A 21654-nucleotide genomic window follows, 5' to 3' on the forward strand; every position below is an offset into this window, starting at 1 on the left:
CAGCGCGCCCGGGTGGAAACAGAAGGGAGACGCTAAAAGGTTCCGACAGGCAGCGCGTGGGCGGGACAGGACCGCTGGGAACAAGGTCCTTAAAAGCTGGACTCTCCGTCTTTCCCGCAGCGGGCAGGTCCGCTACACGTAGGTTGTGGCATCGTTGGAAGAGAGGTTACCTTGTTCTGAGCCACAGACCTCCCATCTGCAGAATGTGGTGGACGTATGCTGGTGGGAGAAGAGGTAATGAAATAGGGCTAAAATATATTCAGAATAATAATTGACACTTATGCGGTGCTTGCTCCATGGAACATTATTCTAAATGCTTTACTTGTATTCATTTATTTAATCCTCACCACCCAACCCCATAAAGTTGGTATTTGATAGTTACATTTTACTGATGGGTAAACAGACACACAGAGGGGTAAATTTCACAAAGATGAGTGAGTGGCAGAGATGGTACTTCAATCTAACAGTCTGGCTCCTTGGATAACATTTATTAAATGTTTACTGTGTGCTAGATCCTGTGTCAAAACATTCACATCACCCTATCAAAAACTCTATGAGGTATGTTCCATGATCATTCATTCCCATTTTGCAGATTTGTCACCAGCTTGGAGAATGGAAGCCGCTTCCCCCAAGTTGACGCAGCTGCTGACTGGAGAGCTGGCGCTCCTGATCCACTACCAAATGTTAGTCATTTATTTGTCTGTCTCCTTCATGATTTTTACCACTGACTGTTTTTACTCAAATAAATTTAGTTTTCCCATCCCAGTCAGCACCCTGCAAGCCATCATCATCTCTCGCTTGGATGTCTGCACCAGCCTCTAAACTGCCATACTCCATCTCTGTCTCCCTAAAGTCTGTTCTACACTCTGCAACTAGAGATGCTGTTAGAACACATGCCAGATCACATTCCTTCTCTCCTCAAAACCCTCCCAGGGCTTCCATCACACTCAAAAGAAAAGTAAGTCCTTCCTATTGTCTGCAGGAACCTTCCTGTGGTCTGTGCTCCCCACCCCAATGTCTCTCTCTAACATCACCTCCTCCAATTTCCCTGCACTCTTGACTGCAATAACCTTGACTCCCCTCTTCTTTCACACCCACATCTGATCCAACAGCAAAGTTAGTCAACTTAACCCTCAAAATATATTCTGAATCGGACCACTTCCACCCACCTCCACTGCCTCCACCCTGGTCTGAGCCTCTGGCATCTCATACTTGGACTATTGCAGAAGCTTCCTAACCAGTCTCCCTCTTCCACATGTTCTATTCTCTAGGCCTTTGCATATACTTCCTCTGCCTGGATTGCTCTTTCCCCAAACATCTGCATGGTTTGCCCTTTCATTTTAAATGACTCCTTCCCTCACCTCCTATTAGTCTCAGCAGAGGGCTTCCCTGACATCCCATCCCAAATAACCTTCTATTCTTAACCCCTTACCTTGCTTTCTTTCCTGCAAAGCATTACTCATAAGCTGACACTATATTAGATATTTATTTGCTTAATTATTTAATGACTGTCTTCCCACTAAACTGTGCCAAGGGAGAAGGGACCATGTCTGTCTTGTGCACAGGTATATACCTGAATGCCTTCCTGGCTCAATATATACTTATTGAATGAATGAATGCTGAATGAATGAATTATTGGCCTGGGCTCAGGCCAGTTGGGCCAGTCTCACCGCTTTGCAGTCCACCACTCACTTTGTTAGCTGGCCCTGTACTCTTCCAAATTTTGTGTTCTTGGGGTTCCCCTGGGATGCCCAGATTCTTGAACCTCATCTGCAGAGATTCTGCCTGAGCATTTCTGAGGTGGAGTGCAGGTATGTTGACCACACTCTGTGATGCTAAAGCTGGTGGCTATGGAACTCCTGAGATGTACTGCCTGTGACGTAAAGCTATTTGCCCTTTCCACTGAGAAGCTTTGCATTTGCAAGCTTCCTACTTTTGCTTGCTCTGTCCCTTCTGCTTGCAATGTCTGTCCCCACTATTGAAAGTTCTCACCTACTCATTCATTCGTTCACTAATTCACTAAACCTCCACTGCACAAAAGTACCCAACCAGTAGCAGCCCCATTCCTAAGTGTCTACTATGAGCAAGGCCCAGATGACCAAGCTGTAGTTCCTGCCTCTATGGAGCTCACTGTCTAGTGGTTTAAAAAAATTACAGATAGAGGTAACCTAGTGAAAACTGCCATGGCGGAGGGGCACTTGGAGGACTATACCAGGCAGCTGGTACTGGGTGATTAGAAGGTCACTGCTACAAACTGAGGCCTTCCCCCATCTCCTCTGCCCTCAATGACTCTCTCCTCAGTGCAGCTGGCCTCAGTGGAGTGCCAAGGAGCAGGCACGGGACAGTGAGATCTATCAGCTTCCGTGGGGAGGGGAATTTTATCACTGAAGTTGGTTAGAATGACTGGTTCATGATGATAATAAAAAGTAGACTGGCTGTTGGTCCATGTTATTACTGCTTTTAAGTTTTTAAAGACAATGTCCCCCCTACCACTATTGCCTGCCCTGGGCAGACAGCTCCCCTTGGTTCAGCCACTGCTTTGCGTGCAATTGGTTAGAGCTCACATCTCACAGAACTTTGGTTCCTTGTTATACATCATCCCTGTTAGCTTGGGTTCCCTCAGAAGCTAATTTGAGATGCGGATTTGAGTGGTTTATTGGGGAGCTGATTCCAAGAGACAGCAAATAGGGAGTAGAGAAGTGAGACGGGATGGAAGGCAGCCAATGTATGTTATGTGCTCAAGCCAGGAGCTCTGGGCACCTGGAGCTCAGTCCTGCCAGGCAACTCTGGCAAACAGTGTAGGACATGTCTCAGAGTTGTTTCAATTGAAGGCGGGGGAACTGGTGTGTTTTGTTCACTGACTCCCATCTGCCACAGGTCAAGGGCTGCTTCTGGGGGCATGAAAAGCCCTCAGGCAGAGAATTGCGAAGTTTAAAGAAAGAAGCCTGTGGTTCTTAGAGGTGCCTGCTGAGGAGTGAGTGGAGCACGATGGAGCCTGCTATGTGCCGCATCCCCCGCACCCTGGTCTATGGGTCAGCAGCCAGCATGGAGTAGGCACTAGCATCTGGGTATTGAAAGAATGAAGTGAGCTCTGTCTCTTGCACTAGGCTGTGAGTCCCTTGAGATCAGGACTGTGTTCCATCCACACTGGACCCCAGGGTCCTCCATGGATGGAAGCAAATGGGAGAATCCTCTGGGGCTGGAGATTGTCTGTGTCCTGTCCCCAGTCCATCTAGCACTTTCTGTGGACTTACCTCCATCAACAAGAGTCTCAGTTGTCCCTGTGAGGCCTGTGAGTGGCTGAGAGGAAAGCAGGTGGAAGGTACCTCCCTAGCTGGGCCCCCGGTGCCTGGGCTGTGCAGAGCCCATGCCAGACACGAGGGCCCAGGATGATGGAAAGAACATGGCATGTTGCTGCAGCTACCAGTTCTTGGTTGCCAAGTGACAGCAACATGGGTATTCCAAGTTCTCTGGAAACTATCTCCCTGGAAACTGAAGCAGTGAGCTGACAAGCAGGATCCAGATGAACACTGAGGTGGACTGGAATCCTGCCCCTTTGGCCTAGCATCAGCCCAACCACTACACCTCCTCCGAGAAGCCCTCCATGATTAATGCTGTTCAATAGTATCTGAACTTCCCATTCCCCTTGTCGATGGGGTGCCCAGCATATTTGACACCTGGAGGAGATAATTCTTCAATAAAATTATGTATATAATTTTAATATAACTTAGTTTTTTGAAAGTTTTTTATTGTGGTAAAATACACATGACAAAATTTAACTATCTCAATGATTTAGAAGTGTACAGTTCAGTGATATTAAGTACATACATATTGTTGTGCAATCTCCCAACATTCATCTTCAGAGCTCATTTTATCTTGCAAAACTGAAACTTTGTATCCATTAAACCTTAACTCCCCCTCTCTACCCAATCCCTGACAATCATTCTACAGAAAGTAGAATGATTTCTCTAAGGATTTGACTACTCTAGCTCCCTCATTCAAGTGGAATCATACAGTATTGTCTTTTTGTAACTGGCTTATTTCACAGCTTAATGTCTTCAACTTTCATCCATGTTGTAGCACGTCTCAGAATTTCTTTCCTTATTAAGGCTGAATAATATTCCATGTATGTATCTGTATCATAGATATATATCTATATATCTATTTATCTATCTATCTATCTAATGGAATATCTATACCTGTCACATTTTGCTTATCCACTCCTCTGTTGGTGGACACTTAGGTCTCTTCCATCTTTTGACTATTATGAATAATGCTTCTATGAACATGTGTGTACACATATTTCTTTAAGACCTTGATTTCAATTGTTTTGAATATATACCCAGGAGTAGAATCGCTGAACCAATGGTAATTCTATTTTTAATTTTATGAGGAATTGCCATACTGTTTTCCACTGAGTCTATAACATTTTACATTCCCAACAGTGCACAACGGTTCACATTTCTCTACATCATTGCCAACGCTTGTTGTTTCTGGTTTTGATTTTTGATAGTGGCCATCCTAATGGGTATGAGGCGGTATCTCATTGTGGTTTTGATTTGCATTTCCCTAATGATTAGTGACGTTGAGCATCTATCCACGTGCTTATGGACCATTTGTATATCTTCTTTGAAGAACTGTCTGTGCAAATCCTTTGCCCATTTTTGAATTAAGTTGTTTTCAAATAGGCATTATTTTTAGAGCAGTTTCATATTCACAGCAAAAACTGGGAGGAAGGACAGAGATTTCCCACATACCCTCTCCCCCAACACATGCGCAGCCTCTCCCTTTATCAATATCCCCCACAGCATAGTACATTTTTTATAATTGGTGAACTTACATTGACACATCGTTATTACCACAGTTCATAGTTTACATTAGGGTTCACTCTAGGTGTTGTACATTCTATGGGTTTGGACAAATGTATAATGACATGTTTCCACCATTATAGTTTCATACAGAGAAATTTAATTTCACTGCCCTAAAAATCCTCTGCTCTCCACCTATTCATCCCTTCCTTCCTCCTAATCCTTGGTAAGCACCGTTCTTTTTAGTCTTCATAGTTTTGCCTTTTCCAAAATATCATAGAGCTGGAATCATACAGTATGTAGTCTTTTCAGACTGGCTTCTTTCACTTAGTAATACGCATTTACGATTCTTCCATATGTTTCATGGCTTGATAGCTTTTTTTTTTGGTCTGGTTTTCTGTTTGTTTTTGGTTTTAAGCATTGCATAACATTCCACTATCTGGATGTACCACAGTTTACCCATTCACCTACTGAAGGACATCTTGGTTGTTTCCAAGTTTTAGCGATTGTAAGTAAAGCTGTTATAAACATACATGTGCAGGCGTTTGTGTGAATATAAGTTTTCAATTCCTTTGGGTAAATACCAAGGAACATAATTCCTGAATAGTATGGTAAGAGTATGTTTAGTTTTGTAAGAAACTGCCAAATTGTCTTCCAAAGTTGCTGTACCATTTTGCATTCCCACAAGCAATGAGTTCCTGTTGCTTCATATTCTCACCAGCATTTCATGTTGTCAGTGTTCAGAATTTTGGCCATTCTAATAGGTGTATAGTGGTATCTCATTGCTTTCATTTGCATTTCCCTGATGATATATGATGTGGGGCATCTTTTCGTATGCTTATTTGCCATCTGTGTATCTTCTTTGACGAGGTGTCTGTTCAGGTCTTTGGCCCAATTTTCAATCAAGGTTATTTTCTTATTGTTGAACAACTCTTATTGTTGTTAAGAATTCTTTGTATATTTTGGATTAAAGTCCTTTATCAGATATGACTTTTGCAAATACTTTCTCCCAGTCTATGGCTTGTCATTTTATTCTCTTGACAGTGTCTTTAGCAGAGGAGACTTTTTAAATTTTAATGAAATCCAGCTTATTGATTCTTTATTTCATGAATTGTGCCTTTGGTATTGTATCTAAAAAGTTATTGCCAGACTGTAGGTCATCTAGATCAGGGGTTCCCAACCCCCAGGCCACAAACCAGTACCGGTCCGTGGCCTGCTAGGAACGGGCCCACACAGAAGGAGGTGAGCGGCGGGTAAGCCAGCAAAGCTTCATCTGTATTTACAGCCGCTCCCCATCGGTCACATTACCGCTTGAGCTCCACCTCCTGTCAGATAAGTGGCGGCATTAGATTCTCATAAGAGTGGGAACCCTACTGTGAACTGCGCATGCGAGGGATCTAGGTTGCGCGCTCCTTATGAGAATCTAACGCCTGATGATCTGAGGTAGAGCTGAGGCGGTGATGCTAGCGCTGGGAAGCGGCTGCAAATACAGATTATCATTAGCAGAGAGGTTTGACTGCACAGAGGCCATAATAAATCAATTGCTCGCAGACTCATATCAAAACCTTATCAGTGAGTGGCAAGTGACAAGCTGCATCTAGTGGCAGGCTTTAAAGTGGCAAGTGAGTTGATGTACTTCAGTTGTACAGCTGCATCTGGTGGCAGGTTTTAAGACAGAATCCGACACTTATTTTAGTCTGCATGTGACTCCCCACCCATTATTTTATTTACCACTTCTGTCCGTGCCTCTTTCCCACACTGCGTACTTGTCTCGGTCACAGTTTTGGTAAGCCCACAAGTTAACTCTAGCCAAAATGAGTAAAAACCAAGCATCACTGGAGAGCTTCTTTGAAAAGGGGGAAAGATCCAATGATGAGACAGCAGAAGACTCTAAGACTGCCAACAAAAAAGAAAGCTGCATTTAAAAGAAAATACCAAGAGTCCTACTTAAATTATGGGTTCATTGCAGCAGGTGATTCACATTCTCCAAGCCCGCTGTGTATAATATGTGGCGACCCGCTATCCAACGAAGCCATGAAGCCTTCAAAACTGCTTCACTACATGGAGACCAAGCACCCTGCATTAAAAGACAAGCCTTTGGGGCTTCCCTGGTGGTGCCGTGATTGAGAATCCGCCTGCCGATGCCGGGGACATGGGTTCGTGCCCCGGTCCGGGAAGATCCCACGTGCCGTGGAGCGGCTGGGCCCGTGAGCTGTGGCTGCTGAGCCTGCGCATCCGGAGCCTGTGCTCCGCAATGGGAGACGCCACAACAGTGAGAGGCCTGCCTACCGCAAAAAAAAAGACAAGCCTTTGGAGTTTTTCAAAAGAAAAAATGTGAACACGAGGAACAGAAGCAATTATTGAAGGCCACTACTTCATCAAATGCATCTGCACTGAGAGCATCATTCTTAGTGGCTAACTGCACTGCTAAAGCTAAGAAGCCCTTTACTATTGGTGAAGAGTTGATCCTGCCTGCTGCTAAGGACATTTGTTGTGAACTATTAGGAGAGGCTGCAGTTCAGTAGTGGCACGTGTTGCTCTTTTGGCTAGCACCATAACTAGACGAATTGATGCAGTAGCAGAGGATATTGAGGCACAATTGTTAGGATTAATGAGTCACCGTGGTACGCAATCCAGGTTGATGAGTCCAGGTTGATGAGACAACAAGGCAGCAATGCTTGTTTTTGTGAGATACATTTTTCAGGAGGATATGTTATGTGCACTTTTGTTGACAGGGAACACCACAGCTACAGAACTATTCAAGTATTTGAATGATTACATATCAGGAAAACTGAATTGGTCATTTTGTGTTGGTATACATGCGACGGAGCAGCTGCCATGACTGCACGGCTTTCTGGTTTCACTACTCGGGTCAAAGAGGTCGCTTCTGAATGTGAGTCGATGCACTGTGTCATCCAAAGAGAAATGCTGGCTAGCTGAAAACTGTCACCTGGACTTAACAACGTTTTGCAGGATGTGATTAAAATTACCACCCACATTAAAGTACATGCCCTTAACTCACGTCTATTCGTGCAGCTTTGTGAGGAGATGGACACAGAGCACAGATGTCTTCTCTTATACACAGAAGTGAGATGGCTTTCTAAAGGTAGATCACTGGCCAGAGTTTCTGAGTTAACGAGAGCCGCTCCAGAAATTTCTTTTAGAAAAACAGTCACCACTGGTAGCACATTTCAGTGACACAGAATGGGTTGCAAAACTTGCTTACTTGTGTGATTCAACGTGGTCAACCAACCTGCTCAAGCAACTCAGTCTGTCACTTCAGGGGGGGAACGACAGCTGTGTTCAAGTCGGCATATAAAGTGGATGCATTCAAAGCCAAACTGGAATTATGGGGGCGACGAGTGAACATTGGGGTTTGGGACATGTTTCAAACATTGGCAGAGATTTTGAAAGAGACTGAGCCAGGGCCTTCTTCCTCCCAGCTGGTGCATGATCACCTATCTCAGCTTTCAAAAGAGTTTGAGCATTACTTCCTAACCACAAAGACCCCCGAAGTGGGAAGGAATGGATCCGTGACCCATTTGTGAATAAGCCAGGTGAATCAGTTGAAAGTTTTGTCCGTGCTAGAAGAGGATCAACTGCTTGAGATCGCAAATGATGGTGGCCTTAAACGTATGTTTGAGACAACTTCAAATCTCCATATGTTCTGGATTAAAGTCAAGGCAGAATATCCTGAGGTTGCCACAAAAGCACTGAAAAGCCTGCTTCCATTTCCAGAATCCTATCTTTGTGAGGCAGGGTTTTCTGCAGCGACAGCAACCAAATGAGATTACAGAGTAGACTGGACATAAGCAACAACACACTTCGGGTGTCACTGTCTCCCATCACCCCGAGATGGGACCATCTAGTTGCAGGAAAACAAGCTCACGGCTCCCACAGATTCTGCATTATGGTGAGTTGTATAATTATTTCATTATATATTACAATGTAATAATAATAGAAATAAAGTGCACAATAAATTTAATGCATTTGAATCATCCCCAAACCATCCCCCCCACCCCCAGTCCGTGGAAATATTGTCTTCCACAAAACCGGTCCCTGGTGCCAAAAAATGTTTGGGGACCACTGATCTAGATAACATCTCCTATGTTATCCTCTAGGAGTTTTATAGTTTTGCATTTTAGATTTAGGTCTGTGATTCATTTTGAGTTAATTTTTGTGAAGGATGTAAGGTCAGTGTCCAGATTCTTTTGTTTGTTTGCATGTAGATGTCTAGCTGTTCCAGGACCATTTGTTGAAAAGACAATCATTTTTCCATTATATTGCCTTTGCTCCTTTGTGAAAGATCGGTTGACTGTATCTATTTGGGTCTATTTCTAAGCTCTCTTTTATGTTCCACTGATCTATTTATTTGTCTGTTTTCACCAATACCACACTGTCTTGATTACTGTAGCTTTATAGTAAGTCTTGAAGTCGGGTAATTGTTCTCCTTCAATATAGTGTTCACTATGCTGGGTTTTTTGCCTCTCTACATAAACTTTAGAATAAGTTGATATCCACAAAGTAGCTTGTTGGGGTTTTGATTGGGACTGCATTGAATCTATAGATAAAGTTTGAAAGACCTGACGTCTTAATAATATTGAGTCTTCCTATCTGTGAACATGGAATATCTCTCTATTTAGTTCTTCTTTGATTTGTTTCATCAGAGTTGTTTGTAGTTTCCCTGATATAGATCTTGAATTGGGATTTTGTGTGTGTGAGTTTGTGTGTGTGTGTGTGTTTGTGTGTGTGTGTGTTAGAATTTTTAAAACTCTTTATATATTCTGGATATTAATCCCTTATCAGACATATAATTTGCAAATATCTTTCTCTCATTCTGTGGGTTGCTTTTTACTCTGTTGATAGTGTCTTCGAATATACAAAAGTTTTAAATTTTCATGAAGTCCAATTTGTTTATTTTTGTTGTTGTTGCCTGTGCTTCTGGTATCAGATCCAGAAAATCATTGCCAAATCCAATATCATGAAGCTTTTACCGTTTTCTTCTAAGAGTTTTATAGTTTTAGGTCTTACATTTAGGACTTTGATCCAATTTGAGTTAATTTTTGTGTATAGTGTGAGGTAGGGGTTCATCTTCATTCTTTTGCATATGGATATCCAGTTTACCTAGCACCATTTGTTATAAAGACTGTACTTCCCCTGTGAATGGTCTTGGCATCCTTGTCAAAAATCATCTGACATATATGCAAGGGTTTATTTCTGGGCTGTCTATTCTGTTCAATTGGGCTATATGTCTGTCTTTATGCCTGTACTACAATCTTTTGATTACTGTAGATTTGTAGTAATTTTTGAAATCAGGTAGTATGATTCCTCCAATGGAGCATTCCACCCCCCCATACATATCATCACTTGAGATAATCAGTAAAAATTATTTTCCTGATTCATTCTTTTTTTCATGAAAGTATAACTCATACATAAAAGAAATCCTCCTTTTTAGTGTACAAGTCTATGTTTTGACAAATGTGCACAGTCCTATAACCACCACACACACTCTAGATATTTCTCAAAAGCAGAGATTAAACAAAAATTCTTATTGAAGTATAATTTGTATACAATAAAATCACTGACTTAATTGTGCACTTCAATGAGTTTTGACAAATGTATACACCAGTGTAACCACCATGATAATCAAGATATACAACATTTATATTACTCCAAAAAGTTTCCTCATGCCCCTCTGCAGTCTGTCTCTCCAACCTCTGGCTCAGGCAACTACTGACCTGCTTTCTGTCTCTACAGATTAATTTGGCCCCTCTTAAAATTTCATAAAAAAGAATGTCAGTTTGGGGTCCTGGGAAGCAGATGTCAGAATGGAGTTAGCGGTTCTAGAGATCTACTGCAGATAGGGCTTGTGAAAGAAAAAGGAGAACAGGAACAGGAGTAGGTGAAAAGGATTTTCATACTATGATGCAGGTCTAACACCTGTGAAAGAAGAGGGGGAAGAAATGAAAACTGGACAGGAGGAGCCTCAGGCTTCGGTGCACTTCTTAGAAAATCTCAGCCAGCCCAGAACGAAGATTCCCAGAGTCCCATGTTGGGCTGAAACAGCTGGGCATCCCTCTGTACTCTCTCTGTGACCTGTCACTGGGTGAGCTGCCGTGAAGAGCACGGCCTTAGTATTATCAAAGTTGCTACAGCTGTGGGCTATCGGAGAGCTTCACTCCTCACAGCTGATTTGCAGTTTCTTTCTTGAAGAGAGACTGGCACACGTCCATGGCTGACACATAAAATATACACTCTTTTGTGCCTGGCTTTTCGTCACTCGTCATGTCTGAGGTGCATCCATGTTGTTCTATGTATCAGTTCCTTCCTTTTTATTTCTGAATAATATTCTGCTCTATGGCTGTACCACAGTTTATCTTATTGATGGATGTTTTAATTATTTCCATGTTGGAGTAATTATGAGTAATGCTACTATTAACATTCACGTACAGGTCTTGGTGTGGACATATGTTTTCATTAGTCTTGGGTATATTCCTAGAGTGGGATTTCTGGGTCATGTGGTAGTAGTGTATGTTATAAGAAACTGCCAAATGGATTTCCAAGGTGGGTGTGCCATACTATACTTCCAGAACAATGAATGAGAGCCCTAGTTGCTCTGCATCCAGCAGGAATGGATTTAATATGAAAAACTGGGAGCTTACAAAACCATTAGATAGCTTAAAATATAAAGATTAGGCTGGAGACAGCTTTCAGAGAGTCTGGAAGTTGCAGGAACTGCAGGAAACCACTGGCAATGATCACAGCTGCCTCCTATCCTGAGGCTGTGTTCAGGGAAAAGCCTGCGGAGGTGTCTGTAAAACTGAATCTCGAAACTAGAGATTCTCCTACTGCTGTTGGAGAAGCAATAATGTGCCTTTGCTGCCTCCCATTGGCTGAATCTAACCTGGAACTCTGATGGCAAGTCAGGCTTCAGGCCCCTGCAATATAGGGGAGAGGCATAGCATTTGTGTGTGTGTGTGTGTGTGTGTGTGTGTGTGTGTGTGTGTAGGACAGGAATGGTACTGTGGCTTTAACAGATAAATTGGCCAATGAGTATTATCGCATTTAATTCTCATAGCTCTTTAAGGTAGAAACTATTATGACCTTCATTTTTAAAATGAGAAAAGTAAGGCCCAGCAAGGCTGTACAATTGCTCCTAAGTGTTGGATACAGTCAGCATTTGAACCAAATGGTGTGCCTATGTGCTACACCACCACATGGCTGTGCCCGCTGATAGCATCAAAGGGCTGCAGGCACCCAAGTTTTGTGTTCCAAGGTCTACACAGTAAAAGATGAGAAAACTGAGTAAGTTTTTTAGGCCTCAGCTGGAGGCAGGAAAAGCTGGGAATAGGGGAAAGGGTCCAGGCTGGAAACAGAGAAATGGTCTAGGCACGGGCAGCCCCTCCAACCACAGGGACACATGAAGGGTCCATGCATAGACAAGGGGAGCCACAAGAGGGCGCCTGGGCCCACCCAAATATCCACCGAAGGCAGCCGTGCAGAGTCAGGTGTATGTATCACCTTCATCCTGATCCTTTCTACCTGGAGGTTCGGGGAGCCCTAGATTGGGGGCCCCAAAGCAAGCTCTGTCCACAGTGTAGGCAGAGTCTTCATGCATGGAAATACCTGCTTTTAGTTCTGGGCATTGTTGACCTCAGAGAAAAATACAGTCCTCGGGGAATCCAAGGCCCAGGGGCACTGAGGTTCTGCTCCGTTGTTTCTGAGGCCATTCCCCACTTCTCTCAGCAGACAGCTTTGTATTCATCTTTTCATAGTTTTGGTCCTGATCCTTTCCCCTGCCCACTACCCTAGCCATGTCCAGCTTCAACTCCAACTCCAATCAGGTACTTGCCCCACCTTGGTCAAGCAGGTGGGATGGGTGACCAGCCTCACCTTGAAAGCCCAGAAGCTTTTCTTGATGCTCCTGTAACTAGAACGTCGGTTTCATGAGCAAAGGGATGTGTGTCTGTTTGGTTCACTGCTGTATCTATCTCTACCTTCTAGAACGGTGCCTTGCACACATAGTAGATGCCCAATAAATACTTGTTGAATCAAATGAATTAATGAATGCATAGAGTGGAAAAGTGTCTAGGTCTTGGAGTCAGGCAACCTGGTTTATATCTCAACCTTATTGCTTACTCTCTGTGTAACTTTGGGCACAAATGGCATCAAATTGTCTCTCCCCAAGGGTTGCTGGGAGGATTCCTGGAGATGATGTCACCAAAGCACCTCCCACAGCGCCTGGCACATGGCAGGGGTCCTAAGTGGTGGCTCATTATTTGAGATAATGAGGCCTTGGGAAATAGCACTATTTATTGGTGATTTACCATGTTTCTGGCACTTGGCTTACATTATCTAATTCAATTATCTTAACTACTTCATGAGAGATTAAGTAGCTCAGAGAGGTTAAATAACTTGCCCAGGGTCACACACTGTTGAGAAGTAAAAACTTGGGCTCAAGTCCAGGTCTTAAAGACTCAGCATGAAAGGTTGGACTTCCTGGGTTCAAGTCTAGGGTCCAACATTTACAAACTGTTCGACCTTGGGCAACCTCCTCAGTGGGGAGATATAGGAAAGGACAGAGGGGGCCAGTGCATAGGCCTGGACTATTCTTCAGGATTTGGAGGGGTCAAAGTCACGGCCAACTGTAACATTGCAGCCTCACTCCCTTGTAATTGAGCAACCTGCCAAGGCCTCTGGAAGCTGCTATTTAACAGCATCACCTGGCCCCCATCACACACCACACCATTTCCAAATGTATTCTTTCCTTTGGAAAATGATTTGGCAGTTCTTCAAAAAGTTAAATTTACAGTTACCATATAACACATGAATTCCTATCCTGGGTATATTCTCAAAAGAGCCAAAAACATATTCGATTGAAAACTTGTACATGAATGTCCATAGCAACTGATAAATGGATAAATAAATGTGTGATGTCTATACAATAGAATATTATTCAATCATCGAAGAATGAAGTGCTGATACATGCTACAACATGGATGAACCTTGAAAACATTGAGCTAAGTGAAAGAAGCCAGTTTGAAAAAGCCACATACTGTGTGATTCTACTTATAAGAAATACCCAGAATAGTCAAATCCTTAGAAACAGAAAGCAGATTAGTGATTGCCAGGGGCTGGGAAGAGAGGGACTGGGGAATGACTGCTAATGAGTATGGAGTGTCTTTCTTTTTCCTTTTTTGAAATAGACTGTATTTTTAGAGCAGTTTTAGGTTCACAGCAAAATTGAACAGAAGGTACAGAGATTTCCCATATACCACATGCCCCCACATACACACAGCCTCGCCCACCATCAAAATCCCACACTAGAGTGGTACACGTGTTACAATTAAAGAACCTACACTGACACATCATCATCACCCAAAGGCCATAGCTTACATCAGGGTTCACCCTTGGTGGAAGGTTTCTTTTTAGGGTGATTTTCTGGAATTAGACAGTAGCAATGCTTGTATAAACCACGGAACTGTACACTTTAAAAAGGGTGAATTTTATGATATGTGAATTATCTGTTAATTAAAAAGTTTTAGAACAGTGCCAGACACAAGGTAAGCTCATTAAATATTAGCCGTAATTATTTTTTAAAAATTTTACTAGGCTTAGTTGGATGGCGGAATAAATTAACTATAATTTGTCCTGTATTGACTTCTACTTATTAGAGAAGAAAAAGCAGGGGGAAATAAGCAGAATAAAAATGACTCTCAAGTGTGTGCAGCCCTTTTAGTTTACAAAGTATTCCCAAATCTTTTTCCAAAGAGGCTGTCCTACCCACCACAAGGCAGTTATGACCCTTGGCCATTACTGTGATTATTTATTCATCATCTCATTATTTTTGTCTCTCCCTCTCTAGGTGAGCAGATACTTTGTCTAGTTCATCTGGTACTTCCTGTCACACTCAATACCTGTTTGTTGTGTGAATGGATGAATGAATGAATGAATGAAAGAATACCCCCAGGATCTCACTTGAAATGGAAACCAACACTGTAAAGTTAGTCTAGGTTTATTAGCTCCACAGAGTTAGGAAACTGAGGCTCCGTGAGGGCAGGTGATGAGTCTAAAGCACTTCTGCTCTGCCAAGGTATCGGGACATGAAAAGTTCCTCTCCCTCTGCCCTCAGTGGTACTTCCTCTGGCCAAGGAGGTTTCTCTTCCCAAAGTGACAGAGTGTAAGACTCCTTTTGCCTGGTTCTCAGCCCCTCCAGTGATCCCCAAGGAGTTATTCCTGACAGTGTGTCCCCTCAGGTGTTTGTGATCCTCCTGTTTCAGAGACGACTGGGTCACACCTCTCCATTCTGGACCTGAAATTCCATTTTCTCACCTCTAAAGTAGGTACAATACACGTTCATGTTTGTTCATTGCAATGATATCAATTCTCCCTGATTTGATCTACAAATTCAATGTAATCTCAATCAAAATTCCAGGAAATTTTTCTTTCTTTCTTTCTTCCTTCCATTCTGTCTCTCTCTCTCCCCTCCCCTTTTGTTTGTGAAAAAAGTCAAGCTGATTCTAAAATTTACATGAAAATCCAAAACAGCTGAGAGTTACCACTAAAATCTTGAAGAAAGTTAGGAAAATTTACTCTAGCAAATATCAGGATGTATTGTTAAACCAGTAATTAAGATGATGTAATATCAGCAAAAGACACAAATGGAATGGACAGAGAGGCTGGAATCAGACCCAAATGTTTGTGATACTTGATTTAGGAAAGAATTGACAATGTAGTACAGTGAGGACAGGATACGCTTTCCCATAAATGGTGGTAGGACAATTGGATATCCAGTTGGGGGGGAAAAAATGAATCTTGATTCCCTACCTCACACACACAAAGAAAAAAATCCAAGTGGTTTGTGAAATTAAATTTGAAAGTTAAATGTGAGAATTAAATGTGAAAATTAAAACTAAATACTAAAACAATAGGTAAATATCTTCAAGGCCTTGGGTTAAGCAAAGGTTCCTTAAACAGTTCAGCAAAACATTAACCATAAAGGAAAAGACTAATAAATTGAATTTACTAAAATTAGTAATGTCTGTTCATCCAAAGACACTACTCAGATAGTTAAAAGGTAAGCCACAGAGGAAGAGAAAATATTTGCTGTATGAAAAACCGATAAAGGACTTGTTAACCAGAACATATGAAGAGCACCTCCACTCATTAAGAAAAATACAAATCAACTTAAAAAAAGGAAAACACAGACAGACAAGCATTTCACAAGAGAATATTCAAATAGTGAATAAGGCACATGCTCAAGCTCACTGGTTATCAGGGAAATGAAATTTTCAGCCTAAATGAGATACCTCTACACACTCATCAGAATGGCTAAAAAGAAGTTTGACACTACCAAATGTAGGCAAGGATGTGGAGCAACTCAAACTTTTTCATATCTTGGTTTAAAATCGGTACAGCCACTTTTGAAAACTGATGGTGTCTAGTAAGCCAAATATATGCACACTCTATGGCCAGCAGTTTCGCTCTCAGGTTTATACCCAATAGAAATTAGTCTAAATGAGTACCGGAAGATATACAAAAAGGGTTTGTAGAATTATCTGTAATAGCCCCAAACTGGGAACAACTCAAATGTTCATTGACTGGGGAATGAATAAATAAATTATGGTATATTTATGCAGTAGAAAACTAAAGAGCTATAAAAATGAATGGTTTTTACTTCATGTGACAAGATGGATGAATCTCACAATCATAATTTTGAGTGAAAGAAGACAGACACAATAGACACATACTTCATTATTCCATGTACAAGTTCAAAACCAGGCAAAACGAGTCCATGTTGTTAGAAGTTATGAAGGGGGATACTCTTTGGAGCAGAGAAGAGGGAATGTCTGAGAGGGAGCCCAAGGGTGACAGTTAAACGGTATGTTCACTTTGTATGTGTCATACAAAGTATGTAAGTATGTAAGCATATAAGTTATACTTGAGTGAAATTACTTATGTTCAGAAGTGATTATAATGATAGTACCTGATATTATGGGGAATAAATAGTAATAATAATAATAATAAATTGGCTAAGACTATTGAGCTCTATTTAAGTCAGGTGCAGAGTAAATGCCTCACAGAAGTGTAATGAGGCTTAAAATATTGAAATATTTCCATGTACTTTTCTCCTTTCCCTTTCCTTGCACCTCACCTTCCCAGAGGCAGCCAGAGGCATCCATTTGCCTTCAGGGGGTCAGGATTGTTACAGAAGAAGCTCAAGGGAAAAAGTTAATATTCAGCTTTGGACTCTCAAAATAGGATTTCTGAGTCCCTCTCAAGGAAATAGTCTTGAAAACCGGAATTATTCAGAGAGAAACAAGTTTTCTCAATTCCTGGGGTTTCATCAGTACATGAAAAGCCTGACTTTGACCTGATGGGTAGGAAGATGGACCTTGACCATAAACCACAGGTAGAAAAATATCTAAGTTGTTTAGGGATGTCCCTTTTGCCTAGGAAGGAAGATCAGGGACTAGAGAGAGAAGTCAGGGAAAAAGAAGTAGAGAGAGGAAGCAAGATTCCTGGGAGCTCCTTTTATTCACATACACACATACACACAGTGCAACGCAAGGTGGGCTGCTATCAAACATCCAGAGCGGCAAAGAGATCAGTTAGAGAAAGCAAAGGCTCCATCACTTGTGCATATCTGCTCGCCATGGTAATGTCTAACCACACACGAACATGCTCTTGTTTCATCCTCATATCTAGCTGATTAGGTATACACTATTATCGCCCCATTGATCACATGTGGAAACTGAGATAGAGAGAGTGATGTGCTTGCTTGAGGCCATAGCTTGACTGCAGAATTTTGTTCTTTTCTCTGATGCTACACTATTCCTAAAGCACGGAATGTAGCACCTAGTATGTCAAAAGGTACTACTGTTACTCTCTTCCCAGTCCTTCCCAAATAAATTGTAGAGGATGCTACAATTAGAAATCAGAGGATCTGAGTTCTAGAAAAACCTAAGTTAGCCACCAGTTAATTATAAGCCCTTGAGTGAAGGGACAACTGTTTTGCTGATCATCCAGCACTTCCTGCCCAGTCTCCCGTCTGCTGCTTGCAGGGGACCTTTGGATATGAAGGGTTGGGAGATGTCAACACCACCCTGCCTTGTAGAAAAGGAGACTGAGGCACTCAAGTTGCTTGCCACAGGCTACTTAGCCGGTCAGTAAGAAGGTTTGTGATATAGTCACCACTCCTCCCTGAGCCTCAATGTCTCCACCTGTAAAGAAACGACAGAAAGTCACTTAGATTGGACAATTTCCAAATTCTTACACCTGGCTTGAAGTTTCTGGAGTGCAAGAGAAAAAGAGAGAGAGAAAGGGGAAAAGAAAGGGAGAGGAATAAAGGAAGACGAGATACAGAGTGTTAAAGGAGTGGCTTAGATTTCAGCTTATATTTTTTTAGGTCATAAGGAGAAAAGATTCAAACTAGATGCTGTCCTGATGACTTGCAGTAGCCGAGAGTGGAGCTGTGCTGGGATGACACCACATTAGCTTGAAGCAATATGTCTATCCACAGCCCGAGTCAGAGTAAAGCAGTTGGCATTTGCAGGGACCATGTCCCCACACTGGAGTTCAGTGTTTGGAAGAGCCTTAGACCCCAACTGGGTGTCTAAACTCTTCCAGGAAGGGCCCGCTCTTCCTAGGTTGTCCAGCCCCCGTCTCCCACTCACACCTCTGGGGAGAACCTCACTCATAGGGCAAGGCTGGGACCCCAGCCGCTCACTTGGCAGCACATTTGAGGCAGGCTGGGGACGCAGGGGCAGCGCAGAAGAGCCAGGCTCTGCGAGGGTCGATGGAGCATGGCCCAACAGCTCACAGGGTCACAGGCCACATTGTTCTTACTTTTTAATTAAATGGCATCTTTCCCCCTTATTACAAAAGCCATGTCTGTTTATTTTAGCAAAATTAGGCCAGACCAGGAAAAAGAAAAAATTAAAAATGACCCATGACCTAGAGAGACCCATTGTTAATGCCCTGGTGTATTCAGGGGTCACAAACCAAATGCACAGGGGGGCCAGGCAGTTAACGTAAATGTGAATTGGATGGTATTAAAATGAATAAATATGTGTGAATCAAGTGGTATTAAAATTAGTATAAATGTGTGAGGGTGAATTGATTTATATGAAAATTAATATAAATATGTGAATTGTGATATTAAAAATGTCAGGATGTTTGAATTTTGGAGTAATTGAGAGTCTGTGGCTAGTATGAGGACACTCAAAAGTCAAAGAGATTTTAAATACTGACTGAGGCACCAGAGGTCACCAGTTTGAAACTCCTGCTGTGTATCTTTCTAGATCTCTCTCGCTCTCTCTCAAATACATATATATGTATAAATATGTAGATAGGAGGGGAGAATCAAGATGGCAGAGTCTTTGGACGTGGAACTCACCTCCTCTCATGAATAAACATGTAGATATATGAAGATATACAACATATACACATACATATATACAGGAAAACACACATACCTCCACATACATCCAGTGGAATTTCATGTGGATGCTCAAGATAATATTCAGACAAAAGTGGAAATGATTGGGTTGAAGGATGATTAGGGGCTAGTACTTCCACCTTTCTCCCCACCTTCTCACCCTAACAGAAGCCCCAAATAACTCTAGGCAACATAGGAATCTGGTTTGAAAACCAGTCATCTATTCCAGTAGTTCCTAGTCTTCAGCATTTCATGAACTAGTAAATTTCACCCAAAGAATTAGGGGAGACTGAGCTCACGTTGCCAATTTTCTTTCCATCTAGTGTGGCAGGCATGGCTAGCTGCCCTCTCGACAGCCATTTCCTACCACCGTACCCCTTTCTTTCTTGGTTTTGTTTAAGGGGACTGTGTATCCTGTCCTGCCAATTAATCATCAGTAGTAAACCCAACATGGAAATTCCATTTTCTTTTGCCAGATTCTTGATTTCCTAGACTCCCTTGCAGCTGAGGGTAGCCCTGTAACCTAATTTAGCCAATGAAACATAAGAGGAAGTCTGCTGGAGACTTCTAGGAAAGCTTTTGCTTTCCTGTAAAAGGGAAAACGTCATGACACCATCTCATCCCCACTCTTCCTACCTTGAATATAACTTGTCAAGAGCAGTGGCAGCCTTCTTGGGACCATGAGGGAAAGGGTAAGAGAATCACAGAGACCCCTACTTGCCCAGCATTGGTAAGCACTGAAACTTCCCCAGTGGTTGCTACTTCCAGACTTCTCTCTTAATGTGAAAAAAAATATGCCCCTACATGTTTATGCCTCTGTTAATTGTATTTTTTGTTATGTGCAGACTAGAAAGAAGAAAAAAGTTAACGACCCTTCTCACCATTAAGCCAAAGAAGTAGAATGGAGATAATGTTACACACACAAAAAAAGTTTTATGAACATCTTTTTGTTGTCTCTATTTTTCTGATTTTGCCATAGACTAGTAACAACTTTTTCACAGAGCAGCCTTGGCCCACGGACAAATGTCTGGGAATCATTGATCTTTACCACAGCAGCAGGTCGAATGACTAAAGAAGAGTCCATCATCAGATTTCTAGTCATTAGACCAGCCTCCTGTTTTTGGATATTCAGTTCATCTCCAGTTATTTCCTATATAAAGAGTGTGGCAATGAACATCCTTGAAGCTCAATCTTTGCTCTCACCTTTACTGATTTTCTTAGGATAAATTCCTAGAAGTAGAACTTCTAGGTTGAAGAATAAGCATGTTTTAGGCTTTAGCTCATTTTGCCCAGCTGTCTTCCAGAAAGAAAGCACCAAGTTTCATGGTTATCTCCCCATAGATGTTTCACAAAACTTGAAATGATAACACAAGTCACCCCAGGATCCTTCCTGAACTGCTCTTTTGGTCAAGGTGGTTTGAGTTGGCCACCTTCTGCCCCCTACAACCTGTGCCACCTCCATCCCTCCCAAGATCAAAGTCACTTGCATATTTACAAGTGGTCACTGCCCATCTTACATCCTCCCATGCCCTCCCTCAGTCCCCCCGAGCTAGAGAAATAAAGTCAGGGCTCTGGTCAGCTTCAGACACGAGGCTGTGCCATCAGGGCCTGTTGACACCCCCAGCCTCAGTGCTTCCCTTTCTCTGGCACATCCAGCATACGGAACTATTTACTGTTCTACAACCACATCGTGAGCTATTGTACTTCTGTGCTTTTGTATATGATGTCCCATCACTGGGAAGGCCTTTTCTCTCCTTCTAGCTAACTTGCGCTCATCTTTAAAAATTCAGCTCAAACATCACTGCTCCCAGGAAGCCTCCTTGACCTCCTCCAGCTGGACAAAGGCCTGTGCCTGGGCCCCCACCCCCCTCTATAATGCTTTCTCCTATAAGGTCCTGGTCACACTCTGTAGCAACCGCTGGTCCCCATGTCTTATTCTCCCACCAGATGGTTAGGTCCTCAGAGGAAGAGAGCCAGAGTGAGAGAAGACCCTTTGGGGGAAGCCCAGTCCTCCTCCCTGCCCTCCGTGCCTAGAAACTCTGCCCACCCTTCAAGCCCTCGCTCAAAGACCTTGACACCTCCTGCAACCATAAATCTTCCCAGCTGGCCTCAGAACCCCATCGGCTCCCTTGGTTCCTGGCTCATTTGGCCTTGCCCCTGAGGAGAGAGTTGCCAGAGAGCAAGGCCCAGAATCATGCCTGGGTTTTGTCACTGTCTCAGTCCACTTGGACTCCTGTAACAAAACACCATAGACTGGGTGGCTTACAAACAAACATTTTATTTCTCACAGTTCTGGAAGCTGGGAAATCCAAAATCAAGGTACTGGTACATTTGGTGTCTGCTGAGGGCCCTCTTCTTGGTTTGCAGATGGCTACCTTCTGGCTGTACCCTCACATGGCAGGGAGG

At 42.6% G+C, this 21654-nt stretch overlaps 1 long non-coding RNA gene across 1 annotated transcript in view; it reads left to right on the forward strand.

Annotated features, from left to right (window-relative positions):
- Positions 1 to 84: 84 nt before the first annotated feature.
- Positions 85 to 21654, forward strand: part of LOC136792588 (uncharacterized) — a 58432-nt gene continuing 36862 nt past the window's right edge. The window contains exons 1-2 of the long non-coding RNA XR_010836579.1: positions 85 to 234; positions 593 to 683. This is a non-coding gene — a long non-coding RNA (uncharacterized lncRNA). The remainder of the gene's footprint in view (positions 235 to 592; positions 684 to 21654) is intronic.

This window comes from Kogia breviceps, chromosome 14, assembly GCF_026419965.1.
Source record: "Kogia breviceps isolate mKogBre1 chromosome 14, mKogBre1 haplotype 1, whole genome shotgun sequence".
Taxonomy (NCBI): Eukaryota; Metazoa; Chordata; class Mammalia; order Artiodactyla; family Physeteridae; genus Kogia; species Kogia breviceps.